This window comes from Ambystoma mexicanum, chromosome 6p, assembly GCF_040938575.1.
Source record: "Ambystoma mexicanum isolate Mex_15411 chromosome 6p, UKY_AmexF1_1, whole genome shotgun sequence".
In the NCBI taxonomy this organism is placed as follows: Eukaryota; Metazoa; Chordata; class Amphibia; order Caudata; family Ambystomatidae; genus Ambystoma; species Ambystoma mexicanum.
Window position 1 is genome coordinate 2086093 of NC_090935.1, and position 15708 is coordinate 2101800.

Genomic DNA, 15708 nt, shown 5'->3' on the forward strand with positions numbered 1-15708 from the left:
AATTCCTTTGATATGTCAATGTGTTCGATGGGCTATGGGGTCTTTTACTCCATAGGGTCTCATATGTTTTTCTATGTGTGTCACACTGCACCCTACGTGTCGTGACACGGGGGCGCCCTAGCAGGTCCCCCCACCATAGACTCCATACCCGGGGACTGACTACTGTCTCCCCGGGCATGTAAAGTCACCATTGGCTTTACTAGACCTAAATTTGCTAACAGAACTAGTACCAACCATCTTATTGTGGACGTGCTAGTAGGGGTAATTCGATTACTCCTGGATCTGTTACTCGAGGGGGCACTGTCCCGTCCCCCCTCGTCGAGTTTTGGCTGGTGGCAGTGGAAACTACTTGTTATGTTCGACCCCGAGCATAACCCTATGGGATTCGTCCCATTGTTGGAGATTGATACTTTTTCTCGTTAATCTCCAACGTACCACCGATCTACTTATCTTAAATAGGTTTATCGAGTGGTATTTTCTGCCAGAACTTGGTTTGTAAAATGGCGTCTGTGTTCGTCTCTGTGACTCCTAAACCAAAGGTTGAGCCCTTTGTTCCACTTTTGGCGGGCCTCTGGACAGAGACCCTCCAAAGTGGTGCCATTCTGTCTGGGTTACCTCAGGGGTGTGGGAGGGGGTTTAGACACCCTGGACCGAGTTGCCTTGCCAACTCAGGTCGCACTCTGGAGTGATTGGCCCAGGTGGTGAGCCTTCCCGCTCACCACTTAGCATGTGTTGATTGACAGCGAGGCTGAATGAATGGGGGGCGTCTGCATAAAAGCAGGGCTTTTGGGACTGGATCTTCAGAAGTCGCCACAGGACCTAAAGAATCCGACGAGGGTAACGCTGAGCCGACCTGCACGACGACACCTCCGGTGGAGGCCTGCGGAATCGTCTCACAATCTCCTGACGACAGAGGAGATCTCCCTGCCAGAGAGTCTCTTCCCCTGGCTGGTGGGAACAACCAGTCTTCTTCTTTGTGCTTTTTATTCGCCCAGGACGCAGTGGTCGAATTGCCCGTGCAGAGCACCCGGCAACCGGATAGCCACTACTCCTGTACCGCGACCGAAAGGTGGTGCCTTGTGACGGAGCACTCCGCGGCTGGTTTCTTCCCTGGTGGTGCACCGGACTATCTTCTCTTCGACGACGAGAGCATCTCTTCTCTTAGTCAAGACCCATCGTGCATCCACCACCAGGAACAACTGCCCCCGCCGGAGCTGCCCTCCACAACAAGGTACCGTAACCGCCTGGCTTCCCTTTTCGATCGGTTCGTGTGAGGTATCTGATTCCTCTCCGTTCCGTTGGGTTGCCTCCAAGCTTTATTCACTCTTTGTTCTGAACTGGTTCAACCTGTCGCTAAACAATTTGCTAACAAAGACTTGAGTGCATCATCAGTAGAGACTTTCTGGGACATCGTGCCTTGCCTCTCACCGAGTGGGCCTGGCCGCTGAACTTTATGACCTATTGTGATTATTGCCTTCCTGCCTTGCATTTTACCCGCTTCAGTGCGAACCGTGTTGACTTCATTACCTGCCTATCTCTTCTCTCCCTTCCTCACTAAATATTCGAGTGTCATCTAGGTTGAGGTATACACCTCTGTCTGAAAATAAGTGGTGCCGTTAGAACCTAGAGTTGTCGATATTGTGTTCCGGGGGATTGAGCTTTTATTCCATTCCGCAGAGTAATTGTGTTTTGATTTGTTTGCCGTGATTTGCTTTAGTATTTTTCATAGACGTTCTGTTATAAATAAATAACTTACTATCTTTATACTAAGCCTTGTTGCGTACTTACTTGTTTTGCTGCGAAGAATTGCCCTATCTTGTATACTCCCTATACTGACCAACTTTTCTTGAGAGAAGTCTGACTGCTCAGCCACAGCTACCAATTGAATCTGTGTGGTACAGACTGCTACCAAGTGGGTTAATCGCAACACCTGTAGTCCTAAATCTTTTGCAGTGGTCCCAGAGGGAACTGCACAGGTTTCCGCCTAACACTGACCCATGCAATGCACCATCTAATAGCGAGGAAAAATACAAGTCCCTATACAAGAAAGGGTAGAGCGGTTGAACCATGCAATGTACCATCAGATAGCAAGTGAGAATACAAGCCCCTATACATGAAAAGGGAGAGCGGCTGAACCCTGCAATGTACCATCAGATAGCAAGAGAGCATACAAGCTCCTATACAAGAAAAGGGAGAGAGGCTGAACCATGCAAACTACCCTCTAATAGCGAGAGAGAGTACAAGTCCCTATTTATTTATTTATTACATTTGTTTTACGCTCAGACCCGGAGGAATCACAGCGTAGTTACAGACAGTGGTTGAATACATCTTTAAAATAAAACATAGGCATAAAAAACAGTGGTATAAGTAATCGCAGAGTGTACACAGGTGGATTCCATGTCTTATGTTGGTCTAGTCGATGCAGGTGGGGGTCTAGGATGGCCTAATATTGGTTGAATAAACAAGTTTTCATTGATTTTTTGAATTGTGGAAAGGAGGATTCAGTCATTACGAGGTTGGAGGTAGCCACCTCCATGACGCTATTAGCGCCATGGCTACCCCATTACCGCTTACAGAGTCCGGGTTCCCTGAATGGGGAATTACCAGGCCATTCCAACCTTGGAGGACCTGTTATTTCCCCATTCAGGGAACTCATCCCGATTCCCATTCGAGCCCCCATAGGGCTCAATGGGAATGGGGACCATGCTAACAATGGGCCCGTTGTTAGCATGTTGGTCCTTTAGCGGCTCCCACTCAGGGTGCCTGGTAAAACCAGCCACCCTTAGCGGGACCCGCTAAAGGACCTCGTAATGCGGCTGTAAGGGGTTAACGGCACTGGCAACTTTACCGGCACCATTAACCCTTTACCTCCAACCTCATAATGACCTCCTTGATGTTGGTGGGTAGTGAGTTCCAGTGTCTAGGCACAAGGATTTTGAAGCTGCTGCCTCCCGCTTTCTCTCTTTTGTACTGTGGGCTATCGAGGTAAGTGTTATTTTTGGATCTGAGGAGTATGGTTTGGGCTTTCTTGTTGACTGTGTTAATGAGGCATTTGGGCGCTTTGTTGGTTGGCAATACATTTATGCGTAATGCTTAAGGTTTTGAATAGTATCCTAGCTTGTATTGGGAGCCAGTGATTATCTCTCCTGATATATGAAATGTGTTCGGATTTTTTTATGCCTAGGGCAGCTCGGAGGGTTTTGTTCTGCAATAGCTGAAGTTTGGCTATGTTAGTTTTGGAAGTGCCAAGGAAGAGGATGTTACAGTAGTCGAGCTTAGATAGTATAAGTGCTCTGCCTAATGTAACACATTTGTTAGGTGAGAGAAATGTGTGGCTTAGGGAGATGAGTTTGGATGTATAGGCGGTGGAGGAAGATTGGGGGGGGTCATTCCGAGTAGGGCGGTAAGGGTTTACCGGCACCGTAAAGGATGGCGGTGCCGGTAAACCCTTACCGCCCTATTCTGAGGTTCCCTAGCGGGACCCACTGAAAACGTCTAGTCAGACCAGACGTCCTTAGCAGGTCCCGTTAGGGGACCTGGGCGCAAATAACAGGGTCGCTATTTGCGGGCCCGTTATTAGCGCCTTCCCCATTCCCATTGAGCCCTATGGGGGCTCAAATGGGAATGGTATTCGGAATGGGGACTTACTGGGTCCTCCAAAGTCGGAATGAGTCGGGCGGTAGGGGATACCGGGCACCGGTAAGGAGACCAGTGCCGGTAATCCCCTACTGCCCGATTCCGAGGTCCCCTAACAGGACCCGTAAGGTACGTTTGGTCGACCAAACGTCCCTTACGGGTTCTGTTAGGGGACTAGGGCGCAAATAACGGGCTTGCCATTCGCAAGCCCGTTATTTGCACCCTTCCCATTCCCATTTAGCCCTATGGGGGCTCAAATGGGAATGGGGAATAGTTTGGTCAATGGGGACTTACCGGTCCCTCCAAGGTCGGAATGGACAGGTAAATCCCCACTTACCCAAACCGGAGTCGGTACCGGTATGGGAGGCAGCCATGGAGCTAATTGCTCCATGGCTACCACCATACTCGGAATGAGGGCCATAGTTAAGGAGGTGTCTAGATAGACACCCAGGGCCTCATTACACGGACGGCGGTAAGGGTTAACGGTCACCGTTAATGGTACCGGTGACCGTTAACCCTTACCGCCTTACTACAAGGTCCCTTTGCGGGTTGTAGACTTTAACGCCTGCTTTTTGCAAAGTCTACCGCAAAGGCACCAGGGAGCTAATTACGGTACCGCAATTTGTGGTGCCGTAATTAGCACCTTCCCCATTCCCATTATGCCCCATGATGCAAAAATGGGAATGGGGAAGGGCAATGGGGGAATTACCGCCCCACCAACCTTGGAATAGGGCGGTAATTCCCCTTTCCTCCAAGGCGGTGCCGGTATTTTACCGGCATGGACCAAGGTGCTAATAGCACCTTGGTCCACCGCCGTCCGTGTAATGAGGCCCCCATTGTCTTAACTTGCTTGAGAACTGGGATTGGGGTGCCATCGATGCTGAATGATTTGTAGCTAGGTTGTAGTGAGTCAATTCTAGAGGGTGAGCCTAATATGAGTAGCTCTGTTTTGTCATCATCGAGGCAAAGGTTATTATTCGCCATCCAGATTTGTATGAGTGAATAGATTTGATTGATGAGAAGAGAATCTTGCTTGTGATTGCCTGTTAGTGGAATAAGGATCTGGGTGTCATCTGCGAAGTTGGTGTAGATGACACCCATGGAGTCCAGAGCCGCAAAAAGAATACAAGAAAGGGTAGAGCGGTGGAACAATGCAAACTACTGTCTGATAGCGAGAGAGTATACAAGTCCCTATACAAGAAAAGGGAGAGCGGCTCAACCCTGCAATCTACCATCTGATAGCGAGAGAGTATACAAGTCCCTATACAAGAAAAGGGGGAGTGGCTGACCCATGAAATGTAACATCCGATAGCGAGAGAGTATACAAGCCCCTACACAAGAAAGGGGAGAGTGGCTCAACCCTGCAAACTACCACCTGATAGCTAGAGAGTATACAAGCCCTTACACAAGAAAGGGGAGAGCGGCTCAACCCTGAAAACTACCACCTGATAGCGAGAGAGTATACAAGTCCCTATACAAGAAAAGGGAGAGCGGCTCAACCCTGCAAACTACCATCTGATAGCGAGAGAGTATACAAGTCCCTATACAAGAAAAGGGAGAGCGGCTCAACCCTGCAAACTACCATTTGATAGCAAGAGAGCATACAAGTCCCTATACAAGAAAAGGGGGAGTGGCTGACCCATGAAATGTAACATCCGATAGCGAGAGAGTATACAAGCCACTACACAAGAAAGGGGAGAGTGGCTCAACCCTGCAAACTACCACCTGATAGCTAGAGAGTATACAAGCCCTTACACAAGAAAGGGGAGAGCGGCTCAACCCTGAAAACTACCACCTGATAGCGAGAGAGTATACAAGTCCCTATACAAGAAAAGGGAGAGCGGCTCAACCCTGCAAACTACCATCTGATAGCGAGAGAGTATACAAGTCCCTATACAAGAAAAGGGAGAGCGGCTCAACCCTGCAAACTACCATTTGATAGCAAGAGAGCATACAAGTCCCTATACAAGAAAAGGGAGAGTGGCTGACCCATGCATTGCACCATCTGATAGCGAGAGAGTATACAAGTCCCTATACAAGAAAAGGGAGAGCAGCTGAACCATGCAATGTACCATCTGATAGCGAGAGAATATACAAGACCCTATACAAGAAAAGGGAGAGCGGCTGAACCCTGCAAACTACCATCTCATAGCGAGAGAGCATAAAAGTCCCTATACAAGAAAAGGCAGAGCAGCTCAACCCTGCAAACTACCATCTGATAGTGAGAGAGTATGCAAGTCCCTATACAAGAAAAGGAACAGCGGCTCAACCCTGTAAACTACCATTTCATAGCGAGAGAGTATACAAGTCCCTATACAAGAAAAGGGCGAGCAGCTCAACCCTGCAAACTACCATCTGACAGCGAGAGAGTATACAAGTCCCTATACAAGAAAAGGGCGAGCAGCTCAACCCTGCGTACTACCATCTGATAGCGAGAGAGTATACATGTCCCTATACAAGAAAACGGGGAGTGGCTCAACCCTGCAAACTACCATCTGATAGCGAGAGAGTAAACAAGTCCCTATACAAGAAAAGGGAGAGTGGCTCAACCCTGTATACTACCATCTGATAGTGAGAGAGTATACAAGCCCCTATACAAGAAAAGGGAGAGTGGCTCAACCCTGCAAACTTCCATCTGATAGCGAGAGAGTATACAAGTCCCCATACAAGAAAAGTGGGAGTGGCTGACCCATGAAATGTAACGTCCGATAGCGAGAGAGTATACAAGTCCCTATACAAGAAAAAGGAGAGTGGCTGACCCATGCAATGTATCATCTGATAGCGAGAGAGTATACAAGTCTCTATACAAGAAAAGGGAGAGTGGCTGAACCATGCAATGGAACATCTGATAGCGAGAGAGTATACAAGCTCCTATACAAGGAAAGGGAGAGTGGCTGACCCGGGCAATATACCACCTGGAAGCACTTTTTGACATTACCAGCAAGATTATTGCATATATTTTAATTACTAAATTAAATCAGGAGGAAAGAGAATAAGTATTGCTCCAGTGTCAGATTGGAGTAAAAAAAAGAAAAAGAAAAAAAATCAGTGGGGCGACCATCAATGGGCCTATTGACAGCCTTAAAAATAGACTCTCCCGGTAAGCTATCGACATGGAACTCTTCCTGTGCTGGATTACAGTTGCTAAAATATGGCTGGACACAATGTTTAAATTCGATGGCTATCATCAATGTCTATTGGAATTCAAAAGACATAATAGACAGATTTTATGACTAAAATTGGGGATATTTTTGAAGAAATAGAATTACCCAAATATTGCTCGTTGTGGATCTTAATATACAGTGCATAGAGGTGGGCTAAAAAAGAAATCTATCTCCTTGAGCGAGGGGCATGGATAAAATACATGAAACACTGTAACATGACGACGTTAAATGGTTGCATCAAAGGTGATGCCCACCTCATTACACCTGGAAGAGAGAATCAATGCAAAGCATTATTGATTACGCCTTCATATCTAGCAAATCTCTTGACATAACAAATGTTACGGTTGTCCCTACTAACCTAAGTGACCATAACATATTAGTTATAACAGTAAAAATATGTAAGCAACCTTCTAGTACTTACAATACATACGCTACAGACAGTAGTCCAGGTCTAAATCGCATTAAATGGAAGGAGAATAAACGTAATAAGTAGTTAACTGAGTTTCAACATAACCCTAATAAACATTACGTTGAAGTATTGCACTGTTTTAAATCAACAAACAAAAATAATGGACGATTAAGAGATAAAATGACATAGCTATGATAAAATTATCATAGATGAAAAAAGGAAAATGCCTAAAGCCACAAATAATATTCAAGTTTGCCAAACCTGCTGATTATACAGCTGCTGTACGATGGATAAAAAACAAATACACACATTTTGTTACACAACATATACGGCACAAAAACAAGAACAAAATGAAAATATGATACGAGCCTTAGCGACCAAATCCAGTGCTCGTATTTGGGATTTGTTGCACGAATGTGAAGGGATGACGACATTGTCTCATTCGATTAACCCTATTGACGAGCAGACATGGACAAAATACTTTTCTGATTTGCTCTATAATAAGCTGGAATCATATGACCAATCAATTGTGCCTATAAAAGATCAATCTTATTTTGTAATAGATAAAGATGAATTCAAAGACATCATTTAAAAATGTAGCAATTCCAGAGCCTTGGGCTCTGATGGCATTGCTAATGCCACCATCCAAAGGAATTTGGGCAAGTGGTCTGGAATACTACAACAGATATACTACAGAATAGGGAAGACTGGCATGATACCCGACTCTTGGAAAGAGTCAATTATTCTGCCAGTTTTCAAAAAAGATGATCGTCTCAATCCTCAAAACTATCGTCCACTGACCTTGATGGACTCAGCGGCGAAGATCTATGCTAGAATATTACTATCAAAATGTAATAAATGGCACAGAATGAACAAGGTATTAGATACTAAACAAGCAGGTTTTACAGCATGTATAGGCACCCTACTTAACCTTCACATCCTACAAGACTTAAAGCATCAAGCGCGAGCTCATAAAAAAACCCTTATATATGCTATTTGTGGACTATAAGCAAGCATTTGATTGGTTTGCCTTGTGGGATAAGTTAACAGCGATGTCCAGCTTTATTACTAAACAGAATTCTACAGTTTATACAGGTGCATCTTTAAGAGTCAAATTGAACAGGGAGGGCCTGCTAACAGCTCCAATAAAAACGAATGTAGGCCTTAGACAGGGATGTTTGCTGGCTTCAACACTTTTTAATTTTTATATTCATGACATACCAGACTATTTTGAAAAGGTCAGGGCTTTCCCACCGCGATTAAATCAAATAGTGGTTCAATATTTACTCTATGCTAATGACTTACTAATAATAGACCAGACGCCCATAGGTCTGGCGAGATTATTAGATGGTCTAAAATGTCATGCTAAGTATAACAACATGGGGGGAAGAAGATCAGGTGCGGCCAGAGGGCAGGGACAGCAGGAGCAGCCAGGGGGGGGGAGAGAGCAGGAGCGGTCAGAGGGGGGGAGAGAGCAGGAGTAGCCAGAGGGCAGGGGAAAGAAGAGCAGGTGCGGCCAGAGGGCGGGTGAAAAGCAGGAGCAGCCAGAGGGCAGACGGGCAGGGGGGGGATAGAAAGAGCAGGTGTCCGGCCAGAGGGCAGGCGGGCAGGGGGTGAGAGAAAGAGCTGGTGTCCGGCCAGATGGCAGGCGGGCAGGGGGGGGAGAAGAGCAGGAGTGGCCAGATGGCGGGGGGAGAGCAGGAGCGGTCTGCAGGAGGGGGGAGCAGCCAAAGGGGGGGGGGAGCAGGAATAGCCAGAGTGCGGGGGAAAGAAGAGCAGGTGCGGCCAGAGGGCGGGCGAAAAGCAAGTGCGGCCAGAGGGAGTGGGGTGGGGGGAGAAGAGCAGATGCAGCCAGAGGACGGGAGTGCAGGGTGGGGGAGAGCAGGAGCAGCCAGGGGGGGGTAGAAAGCAGGAGCGGCCAGGGTGGGGGGGGAGAAAGCAGACACGGTCTGCAGGAGGGGGGAGCAGGAGCAGCCAAAGGGGGGGAAGAGAGCAGGAGTAGCCAGAGAGCGGGGGAAATAAGAGCCGGTGCGGCCAGAGGGTGGGCAAAAACGGAGGAGCGGCCCGAGTGTGGGCGGGCAGAGGGCGGGCGAAAAGGAGGAGTGGCCAGATGTTGTGGGGAGGGGGGAGAAGAGCAGGTGTGTCCAGGTGGTAGGCGGGCTGGGGGGAGAGCAGGAGCGGTCTGCAAGAGGGGGGGCAGGAGCAGCCAGATGGGGGGGAAGAGAGCAGGAGTAGCCAGATGTTGTGGGGAGGGGGGAGAAGAGCAGGTGTGGCCAGGTGGTAGGCGGGCGGGGGGAGAGCAGGAGGGGGGTAGAGAGCAGGAGCGGTCTGCAAGAGGGGGGCAGGAGTAGCCAGAGGAAAGAAGAGCAGGTCCGGCCAGAGGGCGGGTGGGCAGGGGGGGGAGAGAAAGAGCAGGTGTCCGGCCAGAGGGTGGGCGGGCGGGGGGTAGAGAAAGAGCAGGTGTCCTGCCAGAGGGCGGGCGGGCAGATTGGGGGAGAGAAAGAGCAGGTGTCCGGCCAGAGGGTGGGCGGGCAGATGGGAGGGAAGAGAAAGAGCAGGTGTCCGGCCAGAGGGTGGGCGGGCAGGGGGGGGAGACAAAGAGGTGACTGGCCAGAGGGCGGAGGGCAGAGGGGGGAGACAAAGAGCAGGTGTCCAGCCAGAGGGCGGGCGGGCAGGGGGGGGAGAGAAAGAGCAGGTGTCCGGCCAGAGGGCGGTCGGGTGGGGGGGGGGTCGAGAAAGAGCAGGTGTCCAGCCAGAGGGTGGGCGGGCAGATGGGGGGAAGAGAAAGAGCAGGTCTCCGGCCAGAGGGTGGGCGGACAGGGGGGGATAGAAAGAGCAGGTGTCCGGCCAGAGGGCATGGACGGGCGGACAGGGGGGGAGAGAAAAAGCAGGTGTCCGGCCAGAGGGCGCCGACGGGCCGGCGAGAGAAAGAGCAGGTGTCCGGCCAGAGGGCGCGGACAGGCGGGCGGGGGGAGAGAAAAAGCTGGTGTCCGGCCAGAGGGCGCGGACAGGCGGGCAGGGGGGGGGGGAGAAAAAGCTGGTGTCCGGCCAGAGGGCGCGGACGGGCGGGCAGCGGGGGAGAGAAAGAGCAGGTGTCCGGCCAGAGGGTGGGCGGGCAGATGGGGGGGAAGAGAAAGAGCAGGTGTCCAGCCAGAGGATGGGCGGGCAGGGGGAGGAGAGAAAGAGCAGGTGTCCGGCCAGAGGGTGGGTGGGTAAGGGGGGCGAGAAAGAACAGGTGTCCGACCAGAGGGTGCGGACGGGCAGGCGGGGGGGCAAGAAAGAGCAGGTGTCCGTCCAGAGGGCACGGACGGGCAGGAGGGGGGGGGGGAGAGAGAAAAAGCTGGTGTCTGGCCAGAGGGCGCGGACGGGCGGGCAGCGGGGGAGAGAAAGAGCAGGTGTCCGGCCAGATGGGGAGAGAAAGAGCAGGTGGCCGGCCACAGGGAGGGCGGGCAGAGGGGGAGAGAAAGAGCAGGTGTCTGGCCAGAGGGCGGGCAGGCAGGGGGGGAGAGAAAGAGCAGGTGTCTGGCCAGAGGGCGGGCAGGCAGGGGGGGAGTGAAAGAGCAGGAGCAGTAAGAGGGTGGGGGGGGGAGAGAGCAGGAGCGGCCTGCAGTGGTGGGGGAGAGAACAGGAGCAACCTGCAAGTGGGGGTGGGGCAAGAGAGCATGAGCGGCCAGAGGGGGGAAAGAGAGCAGGAGCGGTCAGGGGATGGGGAGAGACCAGGAGCAGCCAGAGGGCGGGGGGAGAAGAGCAGGAGTAGACAGGGGGGAAGAGAGCAGGAGCGGTCAGAGTGGGGGAGCAGGAGTGGTTAGAGGGGTGAGCAGGAGCAACCAGAGGAAAGGGAGAGCGGCCAGGGGAAGCTGGAGCGGCCAGTGGGGGGACAGGAGTGGGTGGGGGAGGGTCAGGAGTGGCCAGGGAGAGCAGGAGTGGCTGGGGGGGTCAGGAGTGGCTTGGGGGGGGTCAGGAGTGGCTTGGGGGGGGTCAGGAGTGGCTTGGGGGGGTCAGGAGTGGCTAGGGGGAGCAGGAGTGGCTAGGGGGGGGCAGGAGTGGCTAGGGGGGGGCAGGAGTGGCTAGGGGGGACAGGAGTGGCTAGGGGGACAGGAGTGGCTAGGGGGGACAGGAGTGGCTAGGGCAGAGCAGGAGTGGCTGGGGGTCAGGAGCGGCTAGGGAAGGTCAGGAGTGGCCAGGGGGGCAGGAGTGGCTGGGGGGGCAGGAGTGGCTAGGGGGTGCAGTAGTGGTGGTGGGGGGGGGAGCAGGAGTGTGAACATATGTGGAAGAGGATTGCGGGGCAGACACCCTCTGTCCTAAACGTGGGGGACCGGGAAGGGGATATATTAGCCCAGAACTCAGAATAAACGCTAGAATGGTTGGGGGGGGGGAATAATAAACCTCTCACCTCCCACTTCCGGAGAAGGTGACCACGGGCCTCTGACCCACCCGCAGTTCATGGACGTGTCTCTACAATGCGCATGCTCAGAAGGTGCACACCTGTTACTGCGCATGCTCTCAGACTACGAAATGCCGCAGCTCCACCCTGTGCATGCTCTTATCCTATCAAAGGCCGACTCAACTTAACGCATGCTCCTAGCCTATCAGGAACTTATCGTACTTTGCGCATGCTCCTAGCTGATCAGGTCCTTATCTCTACTCTGCGCATGCTCCTAGCCTCTCAGGAATCTATCTGTACTCTGCGCATTCTCCTAGTTTATCAGGAAACTTATCTCTACTCTGCGCATGCTCATAGACTCTCTGGCGCACTATCTCTACTCTGCGCATGCTCATAGCCTCTCAGGCGCCTTATCTCTACTCTGCGCATGCTCCTAGCCTAATAGTTATAGGTATCTCTACTCTGCGCTTGCTTCTAGCCTATCAAGAAAATATCTGTACTCTGCGCATGCTCCTAGCTTATCAGGAAAGGCATCTCTACTCTGCGCATGCTCCTGGTTTATCAGGAACATCTCTACTCTGCGCATGCTCCTAGCTTATCAGGAACCAACTCTACTCTGCGCATGCTCCTAGTTTAACAGTAAAGGTATCTCTACTCTGCGCATGCTCCTAGCCTATCAGGAAACCTATCTCTATTCTGCGCATGCTCCTAGCCTATCCGTGTCGCGTGATTCATTCTGCGCATGCTCTTCCCCGTGAGCCGAGTCTATCCACTCTGCGCATGCGTCTGCTTTCTTGCGCGAACCCGTCCCTCAGTAATGACCAATCAGGACGTGTCATACACCGGGGTTCACTCAATCGCACATTCAATGACGTCACGTTTATTAACATTTTACTCCTCTCCCCCCCCCCGCATTTCAGGTGGTGGGAGCGCATGGTGCGAGGTTCCCTGCAATCAATAAAGCAATGGATGATTTATGGGGGGGCAACAACACACATTAGTTTACAGGAAGTGGATCCCGAGCATTTAGCACTTTGCCTGGTTCCACGCAGCGTCCTTTGCGCACGTGGGTTCCCCCCCATTTCCACCTTTATGATAACATTAGTGCTGAAGGCATTGTGCACACACACGTGCATGCGTGCCACACATAACCAAACTTCCCAGCCTGCTCTGCATACATGCCAACATTCTGTGACCAAAAATCTGTAGGAATCTTAAAGTTTCAAAAATAGTCAGGCGAGGAGGTAATGATAGGAATAGGGCGCGTCAGCAGCCCATTGTCATTGAATGAGCCCGCCGCCACGGTGCATTCAATGACAATGAGGCACCTGCCACGCCTTCTGCCACCACGCCAGCTCGGGGGAGCCCTTGAAAGACTCCCCCAAGCTAGCGTGGTGGGGGGCTAATGGCGTCTTTTGTCAAAGGCACCCGCGGCGGAGGGGCGCCCTTAGCCCACCGCCGTGGGCGCCTTTTACATCAAAAGCCTGCATGCCGTGCCTTCTCCCACTACGCCAGCTCGGGGGAGCCCTTGAAAGACTCCCCCGAGCTGGCGTGGACAAAAAAAAAATATTTTAAAAAAAAGATCAATTTTTTTTTTTTAACTAAAAAAATCGGTAGGTGGTAGGACTGCTTAAAAAGCGGTATCCTACTGCCTAAATCGGTAGGGTTGGCAAGTATGCTGCAGGACTGTTCTGCACATTCACGCTCACACACGTGCATGCTTGCCACACGTAACTAAACTTCCCAGCCTGCAGGACTGTTCTGCACACAGGGAACTGAAGTGTTAGATTAGAATCATCAAGGCTCTGTGCACAGCAAGAGCCCTGCACCCCCATATTCTGCATCTGTATTTACATCATCACATGACTTAAGAGGCAAACCATAGGTTGTCATAAAAACATGCGAGAGCAAAAGAGTGTGATTATAGCTGTGATTGTCTTCCTGCTAAATGGCAAATTCCAGTAGCAGCCTGGACACAAACGTGAATCTAAACAACCTCATTGGGATTTTAAACCTGTATCCAGAGTGAAATAAAAGGCACTGCAGTGTGAGGGCGTCATTGGCAGGGGGCATTATTCCACGCAGCGTGCAGTCTTATGTGGCCCTCCTATCATCAGCCAGCATTTGCACATCCTAGGGGACAACAGTCCTTCCCCAGGCACAGGGTGCCTGGACCAGCAACCTTTCCTAGCTCTTTCTGTCATGCTTTGATAACACCAAGCAAACCTCAGGGGGAGCGGCTGTGCTTCCCACAGGGGTGAACTATCACAAGAAACAGTTTGAAGTTCAGCTGGGAAGGATTAAGAGAACGCATCCTTCTGCAAAGGAGGTAAGTGGGGACCTTTAACAGCCCCGGGCAGGCTCTGTGCGAAACGCAGGACCCATCTCACTAAATTGTCACAGTCCCGCAAAATACGGGATGGTTGGCCACCCTAAATGAAAATCGCTGAAAACAGACCCTTTATCTGCAATGTCATGTAATACTTGTATTTATCCATCGTAAACGTAACGAAATATCACCATTGGAAAGAATTCACCCTTTATCCAGTGTGGATAACAGTGCAGAATGAGACAGCTCTGGTGTGACCATCTCTTGTGCGCCCTCTCCTAAAAAAGTAATCTGCTGACGCTTCTTGCCCGGCTAACTATCGCCCTATCGCACCCCTTTTTTGGGCAAACTCATGGAGAATCTGGTTATCCCCCAACAAACCCTCCACACAAAAAGGGCTGACTGCCTCCGTGACCGCCAATCCAGTTTCAGGTCATCCAGAGGTACGGAAACTGCTCTCCTGAACACCTTTGACGACCTACTTTCTAACTTGGACTCCAGCACTCCTTCTGTTCTTATCCTGCTCGATCTTTCTTCTGCCTTTGACACAGTCAACAACTACATCCTCATAAATCATCTCCCTGATACCTTAGGCATCACAGACAGGACACTGGCGTGGCTGACCTCCTTCCTTTCAGACAGACCATCCCAAGTGCCAATGGCTCTTTTTCTCTGTTCCACCTCACTCTCTACCTGTTGCGTCCCTCAGGGCTCTCTCCTATCGCCATGGCTCTTCAACCTCTACCTAGCCCCTCTGGGCCACTTGATCCCGACCTTCTCCCCTCATTTCCAGTGTTATGTAGACGGCACATAGCTCTCCTTTAATCTGCCACCCTCTGCCTCCTCTCCTTTCTCATACCTGACTTCCTGCCTGCTATTCAGGCATGGTTCTCTGTCAATGATCTCTGCCTTAATGCCAGTAAGACAGCGATCCTTCTAATTGGGAGGTCCTGCTCCTTGCCCCACCCTCCCCCACTCTTGGCCAACCCTCCTTTGGGCCCTCTCCCCTCAGCCACCTGTGAGGCAAAAACTCTTTCCACACGTCACGGACCTTGCCAAGAAGTCCAACTTTTAGCTTCCCCATCTCAGAGGCATTCTACCTTTCCTCACCTTCCCCCAGAAGCTCAACATCTCCAGAGCCCTGATTCTCTCTAGGCTGCACTACTGCAACAGCCTCTTCCTCAATCTGCCCCTTTTCTCGCTTCATCCCCTTCAACTAATCCATAATAGGACTGCAAGATTTATCCTTGGCCTCAAGCCCAGGGACCGCATCTCTCCAGCCCTAAAATCTCCCCACTGGCTCCTGGTGACGACATGGATCCAATTCAAGACCCTTTGCATCATCCACAAGGCTGTCTGGGGCCTGGGACCTCTCTACATTGAGCCTTTTTCCCTAAATACCTCCCAGCTAGAGTACTTCGGTCCTCTAGCTCCAACTCTCTGCAGGTCAAACGTTTCACCAAGCAGAGATTGAAAGGTAGATCCCTTTCCTCAGCTGGTACTTCCCTCTGTAACAACCTCCCTGCCCCTCTCAGAGTTGAGCCGGATATACTTAAGTTCTGGAAACATTTCAAGACTTTCCTTTTTTCTGCTTCCTTCCCTCTCCCCTTCCTGTGCAAATGTCCCTCTGCCGCTGCTACTGTGGCCTGGTCCCTTCAAAGTCATACAGGGGCCAGACCACCCACCTACCATTCCTCCCAGCAATCTTTGCCAGCACTTGCCTTCGGGCACCCTTCCCCAGACTAGCCCTAACCTGGTCCACCTTGTCCACTGCACTCATACTCCA

The 15708-nt window shown here is 51.2% G+C and overlaps 1 protein-coding gene across 1 annotated transcript in view; it reads right to left on the reverse strand.

The window, feature by feature from the left end:
- Positions 1 to 11690, reverse strand: part of LOC138511109 (zinc finger protein 84-like) — a 30265-nt gene extending 18575 nt beyond the window's left edge. Inside the window, exon 1 of the mRNA XM_069626592.1 lies at positions 11603 to 11690. The gene's annotated coding sequence lies outside the window, so the exon portion shown is untranslated. The remainder of the gene's footprint in view (positions 1 to 11602) is intronic.
- Between the last annotated feature and the right edge of the window lie 4018 nt (positions 11691 to 15708).